Source organism: Lolium perenne, chromosome 4 (assembly GCF_019359855.2).
Source record: "Lolium perenne isolate Kyuss_39 chromosome 4, Kyuss_2.0, whole genome shotgun sequence".
NCBI lineage: Eukaryota > Viridiplantae > Streptophyta > Magnoliopsida > Poales > Poaceae > Lolium > Lolium perenne.
This window is the reverse complement of record NC_067247.2, coordinates 29,033,111-29,052,513: the sequence shown is the minus strand read 5'-3', so window position 1 is coordinate 29,052,513 and position 19,403 is coordinate 29,033,111.

The following is a 19,403-nucleotide window of genomic DNA, read 5'->3' as shown; positions in this document are numbered from 1 at the left end:
CTAAGGGCTCATGGGGCAACGAGAACTAGACAACCGCGAACTTTATGACCAGCATGTCACGGCGGCATCGAAAGATCTTGACCTTCAACTTTGATCCAATGCGAAGTTTGGCACCGTCAATGAACTTTTTCCACCTGGAAGTAACAGCCAAGCGGCCATCTGTGGGATCGACGGAGTACCGTCCCTCCACGGTGAGACCTTCACTCTCCATGACGAGGGATATCTTGCCCCTTCGGCCAGCATTGAGATCCTTGGAGATACTTTTAGGCAATTTACTGATTCAAAGCAAGAGATACCACCAAAAATTAGTCAATGGCACCAATGCACCGAACCATGTGAGACTTTGAGCAGAGAAGACATCAAGATAAGAGCGGTTATCTTGTCATATACTCACGAACATAGCCTTCAGATGCGTCCTGGTCACCACACGGGTGGCCACGGCAATGAGCCGAGACCTCGGTGATCTGGCTGGGGCAGGTGCGGGAGCCTGGGCTGGTACATGAGCTGGTGCTGATGCGAGGAGACTGCGGGCGAGTGCGATGAACGGTGCTGTAGAGGAACCGGTGCTGATGCAGGAGACTGTTGGGCAGGTGCAGTAAACGGTGCAGCTAGAGGAACCAGTGCTGATGCAGGAGCCTGCTGGGCAGGTGTAGTATATGGGGCCTCTACAGGAACCAATGCTGATGTAGGGGACTGCTGGGTAGATGCAGAACGCGGAGCTGGTACAGAACCGGTGCTGATGCGGGAGAGTGGGAAGCCGGTGCCGGTGCTGGTGTGGTTGCCCTTTGTGACATCCGCTCATGTTCCATCGGGGATCTGCAGCTTTGATCATGTTAAACCCAGCAAGCTAGAACAGAGGGAATGGTTTAGAACAAGCGCTCGAACAGTTATCAAAAGATATGAGTAGAAAAAAGTTACATATTATATATTTGGAAGTGTCTCCAACTACGTAAGCAGTTACGTATATCTGCCCGTTTGAGTTTACGATCCTCGGCTCGTCGCCGTTCTTGAGACCGTAGTCAAAAGCAAACTTTCTCCAATCATGTCCATACAAATATGTGATGGCCTGCGTCTTGTAGACATACACCTCATAGACCGTGTAGGTGTTCATCAATTTGCCATTGCCATGCATAGTGAAAGACCCTTCATGCGGACACATCTGGTTAATCATTGGACGAAGTTCACAAGGTACGATCTGCATGTGAAAATTGATACAAATGTAAGAAGCGAGGAAGACTAAAAACAAGACTTTACTATATGCCAATTCATGCTAAACCACCGAGAATACATACTGTAACTCTGTGAAGGAGCTACTAGAAAGGTAGATAGAGCCATAGGAGGTGTTATATGCGGGGTATGTACATGGGCCCGCCATATTCCCATAAGCTCGACATCGGGATGGTGAAGGAAACATGGGAGGTACTACCGGGTGCGTAGCGCTGAATGTAAGTGGAAGAATTAGGTTGTGTAAAGTGCATAGTTCAGAGCAATGCAAATGTTGACAAGCGAGTGCATAACACTATGTTACAAACTGAGCAGTGAAAAATTAGTGTATGATGAATATAAACATGCTAATTTGGTGTTTCCTAATTACAAAAAGAATTAGACAGATCCGGTGATAATATCAGACATAAATCATTGCATGTATATGTGTCTTAAGAAAATATACCCGAACCCTTGGATGGTTACGGCCCGGCTGGTCCTTGGACTTGAGCTTATATAAGCATCCGAAGGTGGGGCTGACAGTAACTTGGTGGCAGCCTCTGCAGATGCCTCATCGGCAGCGGTTGCAATCCTTTTGACCGATGAAGGGTTAGCGATTTCGGTCTGCATATGAAAATTGAAGAGCAACGAGACATCAGCAGTGATATATAAAATGAATCTATGAGACACCGATGCATATAGTGCTGGATGTAAGTGTAAGAATAGGTGTGTGTGTTTCTGAACTATTGGTAAGCATTAGACAAAGCCGGCAATAAACAGAGACAAAAATCAAATCATGTATGAGGATTAAGAAAATATATCTCGCTTCTTGAAAAGGGTACCACCCAGTGGCCCGTGGCCTTGTGCTTGAGGAGGTTTTCGAGAAGATGGTGGCGGCACCATCGTCTTCACAAAGCAGCCTCATCAGGATCATTTTTTATCCATTTGAGTAGAGGCACAGAAGTTTCATCCTGCATATGAATAGCAACAGAACTCATCATTGATATTTAATAAATCTATGAGATAGACTGATGCAAATAGTGCGGGTGTAAGTGGAAGAATAGGGTTGTGCATAGAGAACAGTCGACAACAATGCAAATGATTACAAAAGAAGCCAATGGAAATCAACAGTTTATATACTGGATGAGACATACTGAAAAGTGAAAAATTAGTGTATGATGATTGTAAGCAAACGCAGTGTTTCTGAACTTTTGGTAAGCATTAGACAAAGCCAACAGTAATTAAACAGATAATAATGAAATCATGTATGTGGATTAAGAAAATATACCAGATTCATTAAAAGGTCACCACCCAGCTGGCCCATGGCCTCGTGCTTGTAGAGGTTTTCGGAAGATGGTGCCGGCACCATCGTCCTCACAGCAGCCTCATTAGCCTCATTTTGCATCCACTTGAGTAAAGGCGCAGCAGTTTCAGCCTGCATAAGAATGGGAACAGATCTCAACAGTGATATTGAATGACTCTGAGACAGAATGATGCATATAGTGCTGGATGTAAGTGGAAGGGTATGGCCGTGTATGGACAACAGTTCACAACAATGCAAGGGTGTGTTCGGTTCTGAAACAGCATGGAATGGAATGGAATGGTTCCATTTCAGAGGAATGGAATGGTTAAATTTTTGTTCGGTTGGGATAAATGGAGAGCAGAAGAGATCGAGGTTAAACTAACCATTTGTCTCAAAATTGTAATTAACAATTGCAAATGACATTTTAATCTCAAAGTCGTAATTAACAGCGCCTAATGGTGCTCTTTTAATCTAAAAATCGTAATTAACATCATTTTTTGTTGGGTTAGGGGAACTGGAGTAGATGAACATGTAGGATAACGTTGCATAGAAAACAAAAATTTTCCTACCGCGAACACGCAATCCAAGCCAAGATGCAATCTAGAAGACGGTAGCAACGAGGGGGTATCGAGTCTCACCCTTGAAGAGATTCCAAAGCCTACAAGATGAGGCTCTTGTTGCTGCGGTAGACGTTCACTTGCCGCTTGCAAAAGCGCGTAGAAGATCTTGATCACGATCGCTTCCGGCGCCACGAACGGGCAGCACCTCCGTACTCGGTCACACGTTCGGTTGTTGATGAAGACGACGTCCACCTCCCCGTTCCAGCGGGAAGCGGAAGTAGTAGCTCCTCTTGAATCCGACAGCACGACGGCGTGGTGTCGGTGGTGGTGGAGAAATCCGGCGGAGCTTCGCTTAAGCGTGCGGGATGTGGTGGAGGAGAGAGACCGCTAGGGTTTGGGGAGAGAGGGGGAGGCTAGGGCGCCGGCCAAGGGCAGCCCTAGGTGGTGCGGCCAAGAGTGGGCAGCCCCCTCCCTCTCCTCCTCATTATATAGGTGGAAATCCCCAAGTGTTGGTATCCAAGTCTTCGAATAAGACCCCAACAATGAAACCTCCCATATGTAGGGAAACCTACCCAAGGTGGGAATCCCACTTGGGGTGGGATTCCCCCCTTCCATGAGGGGGGTTGGCCGGCCACCCTAGAGGAGTCCACCTTGGACTCCTCCCCTTTAGGGTTGGCTGGTCATGCAAGGTGGATTCCCTCCGGGACTCTACTTTCCATGATGATTTCTTCCGGACTTTTCTAGAACCTTCTAGAACCTGCCATAAATGCACCGGATCATTTCCAAACTTGGAATATGACTTCCTATATATGAATCTTATTCTCCGGACCATTCCGGAACTCCTCGTGATGTCCGGGATCTCATCCGGGACTCCGAACAAATATTCGAACTCCATTCCATATTCAAGTTCTACCATTTCAACATCCAACTTTAAGTGTGTCACCCTACGGTTCGTGAACTATGCGGACATGGTTGAGTACTCACTCCGACCAATAACCAATAGCGGGATCTGGAGATCCATAATGGCTCCCACATATTCAACGATGACTTTAGTGATCGAATGAACCATTCGCATACGATACCAATTCCCTTTGTCATGCGATATTTTACTTGTCCGAGGTTTGATCTTCGGTATCACTCTATACCTTGTTCAACCTCGTCTCCTGACAAGTACTCTTTACTCGTACCGTGGTATGTGGTCTCTTATGAACTTATTCATATGCTTGCAAGACATTAGACGACATTCCACCGAGAGGGCCCAGAGTATATCTATCCGTCATCGGGATGGACAAATCCCACTGTTGATCCATATGCCTCAACTCATACTTTCCGGATACTTAATCCCACCTTTATAACCACCCATTTACGCAGTGGCGTTTGGTGTAATCAAAGTACCTTTCCGGTATAAGTGATTTACATGATCTCATGGTCATAAGGACTAGGTAACTATGTATCGAAAGCTTATAGCAAATAACTTAATGACGAGATCTTATGCTATGCTTAATTGGGTGTGTCCATTACATCATTCATATAATGATATAACCTTGTTATTAATAACATCCAATGTTCATGATTATGAAACTAATCATCTATTAATCAACAAGCTAGTTAAGAGGCATACTAGGGACTTCTTTGTTGTCTACATATCACACATGTACTAATGTTTCGGTTAATACAATTATAGCATGATATATAAACATTTATCATAAACATAAAGATATAAATAATAACCACTTTATTATTGCCTCTAGGGCATATCTCCTTCAGAACATTACTGTATGATGATTGTAAGCAAACGAATTTGGTGTTTCTAAACTTTTGGCTTCGAGATCTTATGGGTTTCAACTCTAGCCTACCCCAACTTGTTTGGGACTGAAAGGCTTGGTTGTTGTTGTTGTTGTTGTAAACTTTTGGCAAGCATAGAAAAAACCGACAATAAACAGAGAAAAATCAAGGCATGTTTTGTGGATTAAGAAAATATACCATATTCATTAAAAGATCACCACCCAGCTGGCGCGTGGCCTTGTGCTTGTAGAGGCATTTAGAAGATGGGGGCGGCATCAACATACTGGCAGCCTGATCAGCCGCAGTTTTAATCTTCCTTTTGAGTAAAGGCCCTAAAGTTTCAGTCTGCATATGAATAGCAAAACAAAAGGCAGACCTCAGCAGTGATATTGAATTACTGTATGAGATAGACTGATGCATATAGTGGATGCTCTTAGCCTTTTGCAGCGTGAACACTAGCTATGGACAGACAAAAAACTAGTTAACTCAGGTTTGTCTAGATATGAATGTACTACCACCATCCAAAAGCTTAAGCCTTATTTATTTTTGAGAAATCAAAACAAGCAAAGTTTGACCAAAATTTTAGAACATTCTATCAACAAATATAATACTGTGTAGATATCGTAGGAAAATATATTTTATTATCTATTTAATGATATTAATTTTGTATTTTGCATGTTACTGATTTTTGGTAAAAGCTTAGTCAAACATGGTATAGTTTGACTTTCTAAAAATAATATAAGCCCAAAGCTTTGGGATGGAGGCGATAGTATCTAGAGCTAAAACACATCTAGATACATCCGTATCTACAGATAGTTGAGTCAATTAATTTGGATGCGAGGGAGTATCAGATTCAGACTACATCATGGTAAGTTGGTTAAAAAAATTACCTGGGCGGTCCATGCCCAGCTCGGCAGTGGCATTTCGCTTCTTGTGCTGCAGATCGGGCCATGCTCCTGCAGCAGGTGGGGCGCTATTCTCGTTCCCCATAGCCTCAGCACGGAACCTGGAGGTACCAACCTGATACAGAGAATATAGAGCATGGTGTCACGGAGGCTTTACGCACAAACACCTGAAGACATGTGCTACTTTAAGCATATTCCAGAACAGGAGCAGATTGAGGATGCGAGAGAGACACTTAAAAGGTAAAGAGTGGATAAGCAAACGGAGTACAGCCGCGGGGCTGGGGACGCAGCTCGGGCTCAGCCAACTGCCCACATGCGTGGTGGCCTTACGCTCCATTGCCCCCACCGCCGAGGTCTTACCTTTCTGTACAAGGCGACAAAAGATACAGTGAGGATCAGCAGAAACTACAAAGGTTGCAAATGTCGACAAATAAAGGAAGAACACCCCAATCCAAGCAAAGGTAGCCCCCGCCCCCACCCCCATCAATCACTCCCAGCTCGAGGGTGACCAGAAAGACACCCCTTCGCCCAGAATAGGAAAGAGATGCGCAAGATATCGAGGAGAGGAAAAAAGAACCGATCTCGAGAAAGGAAAGAACATTACTAGTCCTACCTAATCCGCTTGGTCTAGATGCAGCTTGCCCCTCCAAGCTGGATGCCTGGACGGTGGAGGCGAAAGGAGGGGATCGAGCTAGCGGCTTGCATCCGTCGGCAATCGGCACTCGATCGGGAGAGAAGGGGTGCTACATAAAGGGGAGGGGTAACATATTTTATTACACAGTGAACTTACTGATGTGACTAGTCATTACATGTCTCACTGAAACTAGGGCCCATAGCGTGGCACCCCAAATTCACTTGAAGCTGCCCGGCGGGACGCATTGGCGCGTCAAGAAACCCCCGAATTGTAGCGGGGAAATGAAACATTTCACAAAAATTCGAAATTCAAGCACACCGCCACGCGCCAAGCACGCGGCTGTTCCTTCCTCTTCCTCGGTTCCTCCTCCCCTATCCAAAAAAACACCAAATCCCAAGCTCAAACCAAAAAAAAAAAATCCCCTGGCCGCCATGCATGTCCTCGTTAACCCGCTGGAGATCGTTCCCGGACGATGCGGACCCCCCGCCCTGAGATCCAGAATTCTGTCCACCTCGAGGCACTGCGTGCTGTCTCGCAGCAGCGGCTTGAGGGCGCTGAAGAGGAAGTTCCGCCAGAAAGTGCTCATGGCAACCGTGCAAGCTCACCGGCGTGCTGCATCCCGAGAGGAACTGGTCAAAGCTTTGCTATTCGCCACACACAAAAAATTGCGGGCCAAGATCTGGTCAAAGCTTCGTCGATGGCTTGCCGCGAGAGGCTTGGAGTCCAGAGTCAATAAACTAGCTGCTCGAGGACTGGGCGGTTTACACGGATTCATATTAACTGACTCAAGTTTGTTAGTCTAGTTAACAAATGCATCTAGATACATCCATATCTAGACAGAATTGAGTCAATTAATATGAATCAGAGGGGAGTACCTGAAAGTGTTTCATGCTACCAACTAATGCGCTGGCAGGAATCGCTGTAGAAGTAATTGTGCTACTACTCATACGATGAACTGATTGTGTGGGTGTCGAATTTTGCAACGCGATCATCCACTGAATGCTTAATCTAGCGCCAAAGGCGTACAAATCATAACATACTACAGCACCAGAACATAAGAGTACGAATCATAAAGTAGCTCAACATTTTGCATCAGGGCTGGGTGGTCCTGAGACTACCGGGACGCCCCTGATGATCTCCGGGTGTGCATCCTCTTCAACGCAAAGCTGTGTACTCAGTCCACGGCCTCCTTCTGTAGGCTGGATAATCTCAGGTGCAGGACCTTCGTCTATGAGAGGCTCGTCATCAGTACCATCCACAGGTGCATCAGGGCTGGGTGGTCTTGAGACTACCCGGATGCCCCTGATGATCTCCGGCGTGCATCCACTTCAACGCAAAGCTGTGTAGTCGGTCCACGGCCTCCTTCTGTAGGCTGGATAATCTCAGGTGCAGGACCTTCGTCTATGAAAGGCTCGTCATTAGTACCATCCACAGGTGCATCAAACTGAGATTCATCTTCAAATCTCCCATCAAACTGAGAGACCTCTTCAACTCTATGCTTCTGCAATTAGTACATCAACCGATTAGACAAACATCTAAGGGATGCAACCTGAACAAATGCCGTTTTACATATTTACCTTCTCATCTGGCACAGCACATGTCCCAGAGCTGAAACCCGTTTCCTGAAGCAAGCGCTTTTTCTCTCCTTCCCGTCCATCCATCTGCAACAAGTTAAATTTGAGTACAGAACCTTGCACAGTAATGCAAACTATTGATTGAAACAGCGGCAGCATCAATATAAATAATTAACTACATATGCTAGCACACATACAGTGTGAGCAAGATCTGCTTCTCCTGCTAAAGGATCATTATATGGTTCACCATGCTAAACCCGCCTAACATATGTGCGGTCCATCCCAAAAATGTGTAAATGATCTGCCACTACAGGGTGAGGCCTCTTCTCACCATTCATACATGTGCAGCGCGGGCAATACACGTCCAGGTTGTGACCTTCATGAGCTCTAATAAACCCCATAAAGGGTTGAACACCATTTATATATGAAGGGGGACATAAATGTCCATGTAATATCCAAGTTCTGTCCATCTGTTTAATTATGAGATACAGTGGTTGGTGATTAATTTAAGGCGAAGTAGGAAATGTATATCCATCGAGTACAAAACTATACTACATGATTATGCATTTCAGCAATCATGTCGAGTACAAAACAAAAAATGCCCATCGACATTTTAGCAAACAGATCGTGTACAAAACTCTGCCATGGCATTTCAGCAAATTAACGGATCGAGTGCAGAACTGACTCTATATGCCCACGCAAATGAACAAATTGATCGATGACAAATCAAGCGGAAAACTATAAAGTGCCAATTAGTTCGAGCATACAGACGAATTTTTTTAGCAGCATCAAGAAAATATAAATCGTTAGGCCGTCTTGCCCGATACATGATTGAGCTAGAGATAGCAGCCCTACCGTGGATCAACTTGACCGCCGGTGCGTCTCGAGAAGAACGACGGGGAGGGTAAGCTTCTTCTTCGCACGGACGGGACGGGGAGGGGAAGCTCTTCGCACGGACGGGGATAAGTTGTGTAGGGGTGGGTGGGGGGTCATGCGGCCGGGTCGCCGGGGTGATAATTAAGGTCGGTAGGTGGCGTTTAATGGAGTTGCGTGTGTAATTTGCCGTGCACAAGGTTGAGGAATAGGCGGTTCCCTTTGCCGCGCGCACAGTTCAAACTATCCCGCCCATGTAGTTTAAATTCGCCATATTTTGGTTAAATCGACATAAAGTCATGTGAGTGGGGGAAAATTAGCAAAGTTGCTTGAAAAATAGTAAAACTCTGGAATTATCCTTTAAATATGCTCTACTTCGTGTGGAAATCGGGGTGTGGAAGCATGTTGAGCTGTTTTATTTGTACTTTCTTCATTAAAACTACCATTTTATGCACTTTGGATGGAAAGAAATCATTTGTACATAAATTTTGACAACGCCATTTGCAAACACTAATTGTTTTACATGCCAAGATGCACCCATCCACCAAATATATATGGGGCAAAAGTTTATCACAATCTAGCAGATATGCACAATTAGTGAGGGACCCCTTTTGATTTTGTGCAATTTCCACTAATTAGGTAGAGAGAAGGGGTTAATTAATTAGGCCATGTTAGGGGTTATGTGTTTTAGATTAGGTTGTGTGGATTCAAATACAACTTCTTTATTTGTGTGCTATGATTAATCAAAACTAGATTGATCGACTGCGCACACATTATTAGAGGCGCATGCCTTTGCGCACAAAGTGCATGTGTGTGTTGTTGGCCACCAATTAACGAGAGAGAGAGAGAGAGAGAGAGAGAGAGACAGAGAGAGAGAGAGGTAGAGAGAGATCTACATACGAGAGAGCGATTGAAATCCCTATATTAAACACATATATATATGCATGGCACATTTAATTTAATTAGAGGACCGCGAGCTAAGGCACCCCTGGCCTGCTTGATGCACAATTAAGTGTCATTGGCCTATATATAGGGTTTAATTAGGGTTTAGGGTTTAGGGTTAGGAGGTTAGGGTTTAGGGTCTAGGGTCTAGGGTTTAATGTTTATGGTGTTTAGGGGTTTAGGGATTAGGGATTAGGGTTTATTTAATTAGGGTTTAAGGTTTATGGATCATCGATCGAGTGCGCACACACACATTATTAGAGGCACACGCGCCTTTGCGCATAAAGTGCATGTGTATATGTGTGTGTTTTTTTGGCCAACAACGATATATAGATGATCGAGAGAGAGAGAGATTGAAATCCCCAAGAATATGTTCGATCAAATATATATTAAAATATATGCACGAATGCATGCATGGTAGGCCATGCATGCACACTAATTATATATATTATGAGGAAACTTAATCAAATGTGTTTTCATTCGAGAGAACTTGTCAAAATTCAAGTTAATTAATTTATCATCGATAATTATATAATTAATTAATGAATCTCAGGGAGATGTTATACAACATATGATCGATATAGGCCATGTCGTATATATTAATTGGTGTTAATCTACAGTTTAATTTGCTAGCTAGCTGCTATATATAGATCGAGCATGTTTTTATTAGATCGGGTTATAGCTAGCTAGTATAGTTTAGGGTTATGTGTTTTAATGAACTAGGGTTTGATTAGCTAGGGGTTAGTTATATATATGGTTTTGGGTTAATGCATGGCACATTTAATTTAACTAGAGGACCGCGAGCTAGGCACCCCTGGCCTGCTTGATGCACAATTAAGTGTCATTGGCATATATATAGGGTTTAATTAGGGTTTAGGGTTAGCTAGGGTTTAGGGTTTAGGGTTTAGTGTTTAGGGTGTTTAGCTAGGGTCTAGGGTTTAGTTTAGGGTGTTTAGGGTCTAGGGTTTAGGGTTTAATTAGTGTTTAGGGTGTTTAGGGTTTAGGGTTTAGGGTTTAGGGTCTAGTGTTTACGGTGTTTAGGGTCTAGGGTTTAGGGTTTAGTGTTTAGGGTGTTTAGGGTCTAGGGTTTAGTGTTTAGGGTGTTTAGGGTTTAGGGGAGTTTTAGGGTTGTTTAAGGTTTAGGGATCATCGATTGGGTGCGCACACTAATTATATATATATTATGAGGAAACTTAATCAAATGTGTTTTCATTCGAGAGAACTTGTCAAAATTCAAGTTAATTAATTTATCATCGATAATTATATAATTAATTAATGGATCTCAGGGAGATGTTATACAACATATGATCGATATAGGCCATGTCGTATATATTAATTGGTGTTAATCTACCGTTTAATTTGCTAGCTAGCTGCTATATATAGATCGAGCATGTTTTTATTAGATCGGGTTATAGCTAGCTAGTACAGTTTAGGGTTATGTGTTTTAATTAAGTAGGGTTGATTAGCTAGGGTTAGTTATTACATATATATGGTTTAGGGTTAATGCATGGCATATTTAATTTAATTAGAGGACCGCGAGGCACCCCCTGGCCTGCTCGATGCACAATTAAGTGTCGTTGGCCTATACATAGGGTTTAATTAGGGTTTAGGGTTAGCTAGGGTTTAGGGTTAGGGTTAGGGTTAGGGTTAGGGTTAGGTTAGGGTTTAGGGTCTAGGGTGGTTTAGGGTCTAGGGTTTAGGGTTTAGGGTTAGCTAGGGTTTAGGGTTAGGGTTAGGGTTAGGGTTTAGGGTCTAGGGTTTAGGGTTTAGTGTTTAGGGTGTTTAGGGTTTAGGGATTAGGGATTATTAGGGATTAGGGATTTAAGGTTTTAGGGGTTGTTAAGTTTAAGGTTTAGGGATCATCGATCGAGTGCGCACACACATTATTAGAGGCACCCGCGCCTATACGCATAAAGTGCATGCGTATATATGTGTGTTTTTTGGGCCACCAACGATATATAGATGATCGAGAGAGAGAGAGATCGAGACTGAAATCCCCAAGAATATATATGTTCAAATATACATTAAAATATATGCACGAATGCATTGTAGGCCATGCATGCACACTAATTATATATATATATATTATGAGGCAACTTAATCAAATGTGTTTTCATTCGAGAGAACTTGTCAAAATTCAAGTTAATTAATTTATCACGATAATTATATAATTAATTAATGAATCTCAGGGATATGTTATACAACATGATCGATATAGGCCATGTATATTTTAATTGGTGTTAATCTACGGTTTGCTAGCTAGCTAGCTGCTATATATAGAGCATGTTTTTATTAGATCGGGTTATATCTAGTATAGTTTAGGGTTATGTGTTTTAATTAAGTAGGGTTGATTAGCTAGGGTTAGTTACATATATATGGTTTAGGGTTAATGCATGGCGCATTTAATTAATTTAATTAATTAAGTGTCATTGGCCAATACATAGGGTTTAATTAGGGTTTAGGGTTAGCTAGGGCAGATGGTTAGGGTTAGGGTTAGGGTTAGGGTTTAGGGTCTAGGGTCTAGGGTTTAGTGTTTAGGGTGTTTAGGGTTTAGGGATTAGGGATTAGGGATTTAGGGTTTTAGGGTTGTTTAAGGTTTAGGGATCATCGATCGAGTGCGCACACACATTATTAGATCGAGGCACTGCGCCTTTACGCATAAAGTGCATGCGTATATATGTGTGTTTTTTGGGCCACCAACGATATATAGATGATCGAGAGAGAGATTGAAATCCCCAAGAATATGTTCAAATATACATTAAAATATATGCACGAATGCATTGTAGGCCAAGCATGCACACTAATTATATATATATATATATATTATGAGGCAACTTAATCAAATGTGTTTTCATTCGAGAGAACTTGTCAAAATTCAAGTTAATTAATTTATCACGATAATTATATAATTAATTAATGAATCTCAGGGATATGTTATACAACATGATCGATATAGGCCATGTATATTTTAATTGGTGTTAATCTACGGTTTGCTAGCTAGCTGCTACATATAGAGCATGTTTTTATTAGATCGGGTTATAGCTAGCTAGTATAGTTTAGGGTTATGTGTTTTAATTAAGTAGGGTTGATTAGCTAGCTAGGGTTAGTTACATATATATGGTTTAGGGTTAATGCATGGCACATTTAATTTAATTATAGGACCGCGAGGCACCCCCTGGCCTACTCGATGCACGTACAATTAAGTGTCGTTGGCCTATACATAGGGTTTAATTAGGGTTTTAGGGTTAGCTAGGGTTTAGGGTTAGGGTTAGGGTTAGGGTTAGGGTTAGGGTTAGGGTTTAGGGTCTAGGGTTTAGGGTCTAGGGTTTAGGGTTTAGGGTTAGCTAGGGTTTAGGGTTAGGGTTAGGGTTAGGGTTAGGGTTTAGGGTTTAGTGTTTAGGGTGTTTAGGGTTTAGGGATTAGGGATTATTAGGGATTAGGGATTTAAGGTTTTAGGGGTTGTTTAAGGTTTAGGGATCATCGATCGAGTGCGCACACACATTATTAGAGGCACCCGCGCGCGTCTTTACGCATAAAGTGCATGCGTATATATGTGTGTTTTTTGGGCCACCAACGATATATAGATGATCGAGAGAGAGATCGAGATTGAAATCCCCAAGAATATATATGTTCAAATATACATTAAAATATATGCACGAATGCATTGTAGGCCATGCATGCACACTAATTATATATATATATTATGAGGCAACTTAATCAAATGTGTTTTCATTCGAGAGAACTTGTCAAAATTCAAGTTAATTAATTTATCACGATAATTATATAATTAATTAATGAATCTCAGGGATATGTTATACAACATGATCGATATAGGCCATGTATATTTTAATTGGCGTTAATCTACGGTTTGCTAGCTAGCTGCTATATATAGAGCATGTTTTTATTAGATCGGGTTATATCTAGTATAGTTTAGGGTTATGTGTTTTAATTAAGTAGGGTTGATTAGCTAGGGTTATTTACATATATATGGTTTAGGGTTAATGCATGGCGCATTTAATTAATTTAATTAGAGGACCGCGAGGCACCCCTGGGCTGCTCGATGCACAATTAAGTGTCGTTGGCCTATACATAGGGTTTAATTAGGGTTTAGGGTTAGCTAGGGCAGATGGTTAGGGTTAGGGTTAGGGTTTAGGGTCTAGGCTCTAGGGTTTAGTGTTTAGGGTGTTTAGGGTTTATGGATTAGGGATTAGGGATTTAGGGTTTTAGGGTTGTTTAAGGTTTAGGGATCATCGATCGAGTGCGCACACACATTATTAGATCGAGGCACCCGCGCCTTTACGCATAAAGTGCATGCGTATATATGTGTGTTTTTTGGGCCACCAACGATATATAGATGATCGAGAGAGAGATTGAAATCCCCAAGAATATGTTCAAATATACATTAAAATATATGCACGAATGCATTGTAGGCCATGCATGCACACTAATTATATATATATTATGAGGCAACTTAATCAAATGTGTTTCCATTCGAGAGAACTTGTCAAAATTCAAGTTAATTAATTTATCACGATAATTATATAATTAATTAATGAATCTCAGGGATATGTTATACAACATGATCGATATAGGCCATGTATATTTTAATTGGTGTTAATCTACGGTTTGCTAGCTAGCTGTTATATATAGAGCATGTTTTTATTAGATCGGGTTATAGCTAGCTAGTGTAGTTAGGGTTATGTGTTTTAATTAAGTAGGGTTGATTAGCTAGGGTTAGTTACATATATATGGTTTAGGGTTAATGCATGGCACATTTAATTTAATTAGAGGACCGCGAGGCACCCCTGGCCTGCTCGATGCACAATTAAAGTGTCGTTGGCCTATACATAGGGTTTAATTAGGGTTTAGGGTTAGCTAGGGTTTAGGGTTAGGGTTAGGGTTAGGGTTTAGGGTCTAGGTTTTAGGGTTTAGTGTTTAGGGTGTTTAGGTTTAGGGATTAGGGATTAGAGATTTAAGGTTTTAGGGTTGTTTAAGGTTTAGGGATCATCGATCGAGTGCGCACACACATTATTAGAGGCACCCGCGCCTTTACGCATAAATTGCATGCATATATATGTGTGTTTTTCTGGTCACCAACGATATATAGATGATCGAGAGAGAGAGATTGAAATCCCCAAGAATATGTTCAAATATACATTAAAATATATGCACGAATGCATGGTAGGCCATGCATGCACACTAATTATATATATATTATGAGGCAACTTAATCAAATGTGTTTTCATTCGAGAGAACTTGTCAAAGATAGAGTTAATTAATTTATCACGATAATTATATAATTAATTAATGAATCTCAGGGATATGTTATACAACATGATCGATATAGGCCATGTATATATTAATTGGTGTTAATCTAAGGTTTGCTAGCTAGCTGCTATATATAGAGCATGTTTTTATTAGATCGGGTTATAGCTAGTATACTTTAGGGTTATGTGTTTTCATTAAGTAGGGTTGATTAGCTATGGTTAGTTACATATATATGGTTTAGGGTTAATGCATGGCACATTTAATTTAATTAGAGGACCGCGAGGCACCCCCGGCTGCTTGATGCACAATTAAGTGTCGTTGGCCTATATATAGGGTTTAATTAGGGTTTAGGGTTAGGGTTAGGGTTTAGGGTATAGGGTTTAGTGTTTAGGGTGTTTAGGGTTTAGGGATTAGGGATTAGGGTTTCAGGGTTGTATAAGGTTTAGGGATCATCGATCGAGTGCGCACACACATTATTAGAGGCACCCGCGCCTATGCGCATAAAGTGCATGCGTATAGTTTAGGGTTATTTGTTTTAATTAAGTTGGGTTTGATCAGCTAGGGTTAGTTACATATATATGGTTTAGGGTTAATGCATGGCACATTACATATAGTTTAAATCTCAAGAATGTTTATACATGATAGGCCATATGTGCAAAGGAATTTTTTTCCCTGTGAACTTGTCAAAATTCAAGTTTATCAGTGCCAATGGAAACTAGTCCAAAAAATTACATAGAGGACCAAAAGTACTAGACAATAACTAATAGAACCCGCAACTTTACAAAAAGGACCCCAAAACATATAGAAGAAAATCAATCGAGTCCTTCTCGACCGCACATCAGATCTCTACTCCGCATCCTTTCCAGCAACTCCGTCGCCGGGGACGCACCACTTGGGACGGTGTCGCCGGTAGTCGCCAGGACGAAGGAGAAGAAGGGCCTCAAAGAACGGCATATTGGCTCTGAGAAGGGCCGCTGAAAGGCCAAGATGTGCACGGGCAAGACGGATGACGCCGTCGTATGCCCCGAGCTTGTGAACTTTAGCAGCTTGACTTCCCCATTGACTAGATCTGAAGCACTGAACAAAGCAAGCCTCACCGTTAGCGCCATCACATTGATGGCACCAGATCGGGGTTTGGCCGGCAAGATCCGCCAGATTCACCATAGGCCAGATCTGAAGCCGATGACGAGATCCCCAACTCCATTGCGCCATTCTGCTCATGGGAAACACTGGATCTAAGCTTACAACAACACTAACTCCCTCGGATCCAAATTAGCTGACTCAACTTTGCTTATCTAAATATGGATGTATCCACACATGTTTTTACTCTAGATACATACACGTCTAAGGAAAGTTGAATCAATTAATTTAGTTCGGAGGGTGTACAATATACAGAGAGAAGTTGGCCTCGTCTCCGGCCGGCGAGGCCGCCGGAGAGAAGGGGGAGAGGAGCCGGGGGAGTGGGAGAGACACGAGAGAGAAAGAGAAGAGGAAGAAATGAGAGCTCCCTGGGGAAGAACATTATTTTTGTCGTTCTGCTCGTAGCTTGAAACTGAAAATTTCGGCCGCGCGCCAAATCATCCCGCCGCATCCATTCGAAAATCCCGTGACCAGTTTTACCCTTTTAACCCTGGTCCGGAAGCTACAACCCACCGACCATGGAGGGCTCATTCGGTAACAATGAAATATCTTGCCTAGATCCCGAACCCTCCCCACAGGCCCACACCCACCCACCAACCATTCTCCCCATTAGCTCAAAAATACTCTCACACGCCAAAGCTCTGACTCTCTACAGTACTAGATCTGCTTCGCCGCCGGCATACTCCTCCACGGCGTAGCCTTGATCGTGTTGGCTGTCCACCCACCTGATCCGCTCCCCCGCCGCCCTCGTCACCGACGGATCTGCTTCACCGCCGACCTCGCCACCGACGGATCTGCTTCACCGCCGACCTCGCCACCGACGGATCTGCTTCACCGCCGACCTCGCCACCGACTACCTCGGCGCAGCGGCTGTATCAACTTCACCGAATCCCTTGCCAGCCAACCAGATCTGCTTCACTAACGCCCGCTTCTACTGAAACAGGGTCGATTCATCGTCTCCCGCGTTCGGCGCCGCTGGAATGCAAGTGGCCGCCCACGTCCACCCCGCCGCAGCTTGGTTAGTACGCTGGCCCGTTAGATCGCGGTGTTTCTTTAGCCATGTTTTGTGTAGTTATTTGCAGATCTCATATGCCGTTAACTTTCTTGATGTGTTGCTTCGCATGAAGTTTGTTTAAATATTGTACAGTACAAAAGCATTATCCGGTCGCTACCATCCTGTTCATTCTACTGACACCTGTGTGCATCCACATATTTATAGCCTTATACCCATTCATTTGCTGCCTACTATTTTTGTACTGCATGCTATTGTCGCACTGCTTTTATAGTCATGCTATGGGCATTTCCAATCTGCTTGTTCTTATACCACGTCATTAGCTCACCGCTAGCTGCTAGCTGTTTTCTTGTGTCTGCTATTCTCACACTGCTTTTATAATCATGCTATGTGCATTTCCAATCTGCTTGCTCTTATACCTCGTCTTTAGCTTATATAGTTATTGCTGCGTGCATGTCTGGTCTTTGTATTATCGTAGACCGACTTGTCAATGTTATTTTTTCTAGGGATTGATCATGCGAACCACTTATTAGAACATCCAACATTAACAGCGGGGACGCTAGGGAAGGTTGGAATCTGAGTTCTTGGTTGGTAATTTTGGCGCTTACTTCCGTTATTATCTATAACCTATATGCATTGTTCCTTATGCAAGAGATTAACACTTGGAACCCTGCCATAGCAATGCCATTCATGCTTTACTATGTTTATGCCTATTTGATATGCTTGTCTTGGAGAAACTGCGAAGGTGATTTGAACCTGACATTTGGTCATTCTTAATGCCAGTTTACTTTATGTGGAAAACCTTGGCATTATCCTACTCTAAATCTGAATGTCTGAAATTCGTATCTCATGCAAAGCAACATCTAGTTGGTTTTAATCTGATATCTGGTAAATATTGGCTTATTCATTTGGCAGCTCAAGTTTTTTGTTATTTGAAACCAGCTGACTTGGTCTTAAATGTGATATCTAAACACAGATTAAGGACAATGGAGCGAGGAGGATTAGCATTTCACTTGATGGCTGAACCTAAAATGACAGGCATGTTGACCACGACTAGTGCACGCAAGAGAAGGACCTGCACGAGCCAAGATGTGCTTAGTACATGCATCTTATCTTATCTTGTGCTTATTTCGCTACATGTCTGTTATCTGATCTCTACATTGCGTAATACATGTTTGAATAGTTAATTGTTGTAACTATGTTTGCAATGTTACCAGAATGCAGTTTTAATCAAGCAGTCATCATTAGAAGATAGTCGCCAAAAAAGGATCTGTAGCGACGCTGTGCAACATTATGATGTAAGTTTGTGCTTAGTACAAGTTCCATACATTGTCTTATTTATGCAACTTGTTATTATCTTATATCTACATTGCATAATAAATGTTTGCATAGTTCATCGTTTAACTCTTTTTGCATTATTATCAGAATGCGCTTGTGATGAAGCAATCTTCATTAGAAGTGAGGCCCACAAAAAGTTCGATATTTCTTCCGATGCATCTTCTCATAGCCGTCAACCTAGACCATTGCTTTCATCAAACAAGTAAATATCTCAAGGCTGTACTTTATAAAAGACATGGTATTGCTGCTTTAAGATCTGTAGTCGATATGTTGACAAAGAGTACACAAGATTCAATCAAGGCGATTGCCAAATGTCAACGTGTTATTGATGATGCTAATAGAAGTCCTCAATGATTCTATGTAATTTTTTTGTTTGGGCACATTAATTGCCTTGTAATTTTCCTACTTGCTTTATTTGTGTATTTTCTTGTGTGTATCATTGATATCAGATTTTAGGCTCATGAAATGTAATGCAAGTTGACTAGTCAAACAAGTAGGGCACTACAACAGATTGGGCCGGCCCACTTACAGTAGTGTGGGACCCACTTTCATTTTGGGCCAGCCCACTTCTTTAGTAGGCCGGCCCGGTTACACGATAGTGGGATCCACATGCTTATTGGGCCGGCCCACTATCTTGTTGGGCCAGCCTATTTGCTATATGGTGGTCCCACATGGTAAATGGGCTGCCCTTTAACAGAAGGTGGGACCCACTGTGTTTTTGGCCCGGCCCACTATCTTGTTGGGCCGGCCCACTTGCTATATGGTGGACCCCACATACTAAATGGGCCGGCCTTTTAACTGGAAAGTGGGACCCACCTGTGTTTTTGGCCCGGCCCACTATCTTGTTGGGCCGGCCCACTTGCTAT